The following is a 7055-nucleotide window of genomic DNA, read 5'->3' as shown; positions in this document are numbered from 1 at the left end:
GGTGGTTCCAGGGACGTGGGGGAGGGGAGGGTGGGGAGTTGATTAATGAGTACAGAGTTTCATCGTAGGAAGATGAAAAAGTTTTGGAGGTGGATGGTGGTGATGACTGTGTAACAGTGTTCATGTGCTTAATGCCACTGAACTATACACTTAAAATGATTAAAATGGCAAGTTTTATGTATATTTTACCACATTTAAAAGATATTTTGCTTACATTTCCTTTTAATACTTTATAATTGCATTGTGTACTTTTCAGAACTATTCTGGCTGTGAAAGCATCAGCAATTCCTATCTACACTTCAAGTTTACCCATTGGTGGTGACAGGTGGTGGTTGGGTGCCTGGTGAAAATGAAATCAAGGCTGAGTTAGAAATGAGGACAGACCTTGAGAGATGGAGTCAGGCGTGCTCCTCAGGCTCTTTTGATGACAAGGAGCTGGATTTTCTTAGACTACCTGTCCCACTTACTATCACTGTATAACAAACTACCCTAAAACTTGGTTGATTAAGCAAAACCATTTTATTATATGTCACAACTACATGGTCGCTGCACGGTTTTTTTGACCTGCCCTTGGAAGACACATCGTGTTACCTCCACTGCACTCTGTTGACTATGGTAATGTCAGCTCAGACTCAAGGGGAAAGGAATCATAGGCCCCGTCCTGATGTGGGAGTGGCAAGGTCACACTGAGGAGAGCATGTGGGATGGAGATACTGTTGTAGCCATCTTTGAAAAATAGAATCTCCTCCACTGCTAAGAAAAAGAGGATTTATTATAAAAATACAAAAGACTAGAATTAGGAAAACCCTAGAATGGACCAGTTGCTCTGTCTCTGACCTCTGCATGTCTGCTTTGCCCTCTTTCTACTCAGTTTCTCTTGGTCTTGTTTGGTTTCCCTCAGCTTCTGCTCCTCCCCAGCACACTGCCCTTTGCCCTGCTATGGCCTCTCCAGCCTTTCTCAAGCTTCCCCGAATGTGTTAGTTCAAACTCCGGAGAGAGGCTCTGACTGGCTCATCTCATATGTCTCAGCAACACTTGGTCCAATCAAATGGAGGGGCTGGCACAGGCGGGGAGTAAAGGGAAAGAGGAGCTGGGCGGCTCTCAGATCACCCTGCACTGGTTCTCACACCTGGCTGCATATTCGGATCACCCACGCAGCTTTAAAAACAGACCCACGGCCTGGGTCCCACCTGGGTCCCACCCTCAGAGATTATGATTCAATTAATCTGGGGTTAGAGACTAAGCATGTGTGTTGTTTTAGATGCGTGGTACCCATGCTTCTCCCGAAACCAGGGAAATTTGCTGCTCGCTGTGATGACCGGGGAATAGCCGGCAGGTGTGGACAGCAAGCTAGCCCAGGGAGTATCATTTATCAGACAGGGAAAGAAAAACCGGCTTTTCTTGCTTTTTAGCATGTGTTGTTGCTTGTGTTGTTTTTTTCACAAATCTCAAAGAAATTGTGAACTCGAAGAGACCTTAGAGACAATCTAATTCAACACATTCATTTCCAGGTATGGAATAGGGCAACCAATTCGTCCTGGTTTAGCTGGGACTGCCCCAACTTTAGCATTGGAAGTACTGCTACATCCCAGGGAAATCCCTCAGTCCCAGGCAAACCAAAAAGGCTGTACCTTATATAGAAACTCTAACCCATTAGCAGTCACTGCTTGTCCTCCCTGCCCCCAGCTGCTGGCAACCATTTATCCACTTTCTGTCTGTATGGATTTGCATATTCTGGACAGTTCATATAACTGGAATCCCACAATATGTTGCCTTTTGTTTCTGGCTTATTTCACTTAGCATGTTTTTAAAGTTCATTCATGAAGCAGCAGGTGCACATACTTCATTTCTCTTTATGGCTAAATAACACTCCCTTATATGGCTTTACCACATTCATCTGTTGATGGACATTTGGGTCATTTCCACTTTTGGGCTATTATGAATAATAGCTCCTGTGAACATGTGTATGCAGGTTTTTGTGTGGACATGTCTTTAGTTTTCTTGGGTATACACCTAAGAGTGGGATTGCTGGGTCATACGATAACTCTTATGTTTAACATTTTGAAGAACTGCCAGACTTTATTAAAGTGTCTCTATCATTTTTTGTTTGTACCAGCACAAATATGAAGATTCTAATTCCTCCATAGCCTCACTAGCACCTGTTATTATCTACCTTTTGATTCTAGCCATCCTAGTAGGTGTGAAGTAGTATCTCATTGTGGTTTTGATTTGTGTTTCCCTGATGATTAATAATGTTTAACATCTTTTCATGTGCTTATTGGCCATTTGTGTATCTTCTTAAAGAAATGTGTATTCAGATCCTTTGCTCATTCTAAAACTGGGTTATTTATCTTTTTATTACTGAATTGTAAGAGTTCTTATCTATTCTAGATACAAGCCCCTTGTCAGATACATGATTTACAAATATTTTCTTCCTTTCAGTGGTTTTCTTTTTCATTTTCTGGGAGGTGTCCTTGAAGCATAATAGTTTTTAATTTTGATGAAGTCCCATTTATCTATTTTTTCTTTTGTTGCTTGTGCTGTTGGTGTTATAGCTAAGAAACCATTACCTAATCCAAGATCATGTAGATTGAAGCCTATGCATTCTTTTAAGAGTCTTATAGTTTAGCTCTCACATTTATTTAGGTCTTTGCTCCATTTTGATGAAGTTTTGTATATGGCATGAAGTAGGAGTTCAATTTCGTTCTTTTGCATATGGCTATCCAGTTGTTTCACCACCATTTTTGAAGAAACTTCCTTCTCCACTGAATGGTCTTGGCACCCTTTTAGAAAACCAGTTGACCATAGATGTATAAATTTCTGTCAGGACTCTCACTTCTATTCCATTGACCTATACATCTATCCTTACACCAGTACCATACTGTCTGGACTACTACAGATTTGTAGTAAGTTGTGAAATAGAGGAATGTAAGTCCTCCAACTTACATTCCTTTTTTAAGATAATTATGGTTATTCTGGATACCTTGAACTTCCATATGATTTTTCTTTTTAGTTTTTCTCATTACTGTTGGGTTTATTTTTTAATTAATTAATTTTAATTGACAAAAATAGTATATATCACGTGCAACATGTTTTGAAATATGTATACATTATGAAATGGCTAAATTGAGCTAATTAACAAATCTATATGATTTTCAAGATCAGTTTGTCAATTTCTACAAAAAAATCCAGGTGAGATTTTGATAAGGACCGCATTGAAACTATAGATCCCTCCAGGGCGTATTCCCATCTGAGCAATGTTAAGTCTTTCGATCCATGGACATGGGATGTCTTTTCATCTGTGTAGGTCTTCACTGATTTCTTTCAGCAGTGTTTTGTAATTTGAGTGTACTAGTCTTATACTTCTTATGTTAAACTTATTCCCAAGTAGGTTACTCTTTTTGATACTATTATAAATGGAAATGGAATTTTTAGATTAATTTCATTTTCAGATTGTTTACTTCAGAAAAATCAGAAATACAATTGATTTTTGTATATTGATTTTACCTCCTTGCTGAACTTGTTTAACAGTTCTAATAATTTTTAGTGGATACTTCGTAATTTCATATATATAAGACTTATGTCTGCCAATAGATAACATATAGTTTATTTCTTCCTTTCAAATATAGATGCCTTTTATTTTATTTTCTTTCCTAATTAATTTGTCAATTAGTTGAATGTTGAGTAGAAGTGGTGAGCACAGACATTCTTATCTTGTTCCTGATTTTAGGAAAAAAGCATTTGTCTTCCACCATTATGTATGATATTATCTATGAGCTTTCTTTTTGTCTATGCCCTTTATCAGGTTTAAGAAGTTCCCTTCTAGTCCTGGTTAGTTGAGTGTTTTTGTCATGAATGTATGTTCAATTTTGTCAAATGCTTTTCCTGTGTCTACTGAGATGACCATGTGGCTTTTGTCCTTTTTTCTATTCATGTGGTATATTACATGATTTATTTTCATATATTGCCAACCTTGTATTCCTGGGATAAATCCCACTTGGCCACGGGGTGTAATTCTTCTATTTCACTGGTATTTTGTTAAAGGTTTTTGACTACATTTATAAGGGATATTGATCTGGAGTTTTCTTTTACTGAGTTGTCTCAGGTATCAGGGATAATACTGGCATCATGGAATGAGTTGAGAAATGTTCCCTCCTCTTCTACTTTTTGAAAGAGTTTGTGAAAATAATGGTATTCCTTCTTTTTCAAATGTTTGATAGAATTCACCGAGTGAAGCCATCTGAGTCTGGGGCTTTCTTTGTGAGTAGTTATTTGATTACTAATTCAATCTCTTTACTTGCTGTAATTCTCTACATAGCATTCATCTTGAATGCTTACACAATACTGTGTCAGGTCCAGTGCTAGTTCTTAAATTTCTTTTGGGAGGTTTGGACACTAAGAAGAGGGAAAGGGGCTAGATTCGTTCATTCATGTGGGTGTTCTTTCAAAACATGTATTGAGTACCCCTGGCTGTGTTCTGTGCTCAGCCCTGAAGCTACTAAGACAAAAAAAGACAGCCACAGGAACTACCCTTAGGACGAAGGAGTGAACAAGCTGATTTCAGATCAGAGTCTGGGTGGCCACCTGCTGAGTGTGAGAGGAGACCCAGCAGTACTCATTGGTGTTGGAGTTGTTCTTAGCTCCAAACAAACGATGATGCCTCAGAGTCCTCTGGCACTTTGTAGGTTAAAAAGTGCTTTCACTTATAAAATCTCATCACAGTTGATCCTTAGAGGCAATTCAGCACAGTTAATTATCCCTCTTTGCAAAAGATGGAAAACCAATGTTCAGAGAAGGTCAGTATGAATTTAAACTTTTAGGCAGTGCTTCTCCTGTACTAGCCCCATGTAAGGCCCTAGGAGATAAAGCTATGACAAGGTTCTTGCCTTCAAGGAGCTGTCAGTCTGAGACAGAAAGAAAGAGACAGGAAGTCAGAGAGACCTAACGGTCTATGATGGTCATCTCACAGGGTGAAATGGAGGCAGAGAGGAGGGGGTTCAGAAATGGTTTCACCATGAATGTGACCCTTAAAATGTGGCTGGGAGCAACCTGGACATTACACCAGGAAAGAACAAAAGTCATTCAGAACTGGGATGACTATATGTCCTAGTTTCCCCAGGATAATACGTTTGCTTCTGTTGTCACAGTTTAAGTATCAGTAACACCCTTTTTTCCTCTCAAAATACATGTTTGCTATATGCATGCTTTCAAAGTATTTCCCTAAAAAACTGTTGTAATTATGAAGGAAAAAATAGTAACTTTACCGTAGAGAAATCTGGCAGATGCTTAATCCAGTAACGAAGATTAATATGTTCACAGATGGTACCGATGGACATCATGTGCCTCCTGTTAAGATGTGCTGAGAGCTTTCCGCGCTCCCCACAGAGCGGTCCATACGGCGTTGTTCTGGATTCCAGTCGTAACTTAAAGGGAAACTTTCACAATATCCGGAGCCCTTGATGTCCTACAAATGAAGGAAGAGGATGTCCTTAAGTTCCTTGCAGCAGGAACCCACTTAGGTGGCACTAATCTTGACTTCCAGATGGAACAGTAAATCTACAAAAGGAAAAGTGATGGCATCTACATCCTAAATCTGAAGAGGACCCGGGAGAAGCTTCTGCTGGCAGCTCGTGCCATTGTTGACATTGAAAACCCTGCTGATGTCAGTGTCATATCCTCCAGGAATACTGGCCAGAGGACCGTGCTGACGTTTGCTGCTGCCACTGGAACCACTCCAATTGCTGGCCGCTTCACCCCTGGAACCTTCACCAACCAGATCCAGGCAGCTTTCTGGGAACCACAGCTTCTTGTGGTTACCGACCCCAGGGCTGCCTCTCACGGAGGCATCTTATGTTAACCTACCTACCATTGTTCTGTGTAACACAGATTCTCCTCTGCACTATGTGGACATTCCCATCCCATGTAACAACAAGGGAGCTCACTCAGTGGGTCTGATGTGGTGGATGCTGGCTCGGGAAGTTCTGCACATGCATGGCACCATTTCCCGCGAACACCCGTGGGAGGTCATTCCTGATCTCTACTTCTACAGAGATCCTGAAGAGATTGAAAAAGAAGAGCAGGCTGCTACTGAAAAGGCTGCGACCAACAAAGAATTTCAGGGTGAATGGACTGCTCCAGCTCCTGAGGTCACTGCTACTCAGCCTGAGGTTGCAGACTGGTCTGAAGGTGTGCAGGTGCCCTCTGTGCCTATCCAGCAGTTCCCTACTGAAGACTGGAGCGCTCAGCCTGCCACGGAAGACTGGTCTGCAGCTCCCACTGCTCAGGCCACTGAATGGGTAAAAGCAACCACTGAATGGTCTTAAGCTGTTCTTGTACGGGCTCTTAAGGAACATGGAAATAAGGTTGATGGAAAATAAACATCAGTTTCTTACAAAAAAAAAAAAAATGTGCTGAGAAGGGCCAGGCACAGTGGCTCACGTTCATAATCCCAGCACTTTGGGAGGCCGAGGCGGGCAGATCACATGAGGTCAGGAGTTCGAGCCAGCCTGGCTAACATAGTAAAACCCCGTCTGTACTAAAAATACAAAATTAGCTGGCCATGGTGGCGTGTGCCTGTAATCCCAGCTACTCAGGAGGTTGAAGCAGGAGAATTGCTTGAACCCAGGAGGTAGAGGTTGCAGTGAGCCGGGATCACGTCACTGCACTCCAGCCTGGGCAACAGAGTGAGACTCTGTCTCAAAAAAAAAAACAAAAAGAAAGAAAACAAAAGAAAAAAATGTGCCAAGAAGGACACAACAGCACTTTTGTGATATTGTTGCCAGAAATATATAAACTGCCATCTGGTCACTAAGAAATATCAGACAAACCCCAACTAAGGGACATTCCACACAACAATTGAGCCACAAAACATATCAAGGTCACGAGAGACAAGAGAAACCAAGGAACCATTCTAGATTAAAGGACACTAAAGAGAAATGACAACTAAATGCAACACATGGTACAAGATTATATCCTGAATGGAAAAAAAGTACATCAGCAGGCCGTGTGAAATCTGAGGACTGGAGATTAGATAACGGCTCTGCTATCCATGTAGA

The 7055-nt window shown here is 41.0% G+C and overlaps 1 pseudogene; it reads left to right on the top strand.

Moving 5' to 3' along the window:
• Nucleotides 1–5380: 5380 nt before the first annotated feature.
• LOC102138821 (small ribosomal subunit protein uS2B-like) lies at nt 5381–6406 on the top strand (annotated as a pseudogene).
• The last annotated feature ends 649 nt before the right edge of the window (nt 6407–7055 follow it).

The sequence above is a fragment of the Macaca fascicularis genome, chromosome 2 (genome assembly GCF_037993035.2).
Source record: "Macaca fascicularis isolate 582-1 chromosome 2, T2T-MFA8v1.1".
In the NCBI taxonomy this organism is placed as follows: domain Eukaryota; kingdom Metazoa; phylum Chordata; class Mammalia; order Primates; family Cercopithecidae; genus Macaca; species Macaca fascicularis.
This window is presented reverse-complemented; position numbering and strand designations above follow the sequence as displayed.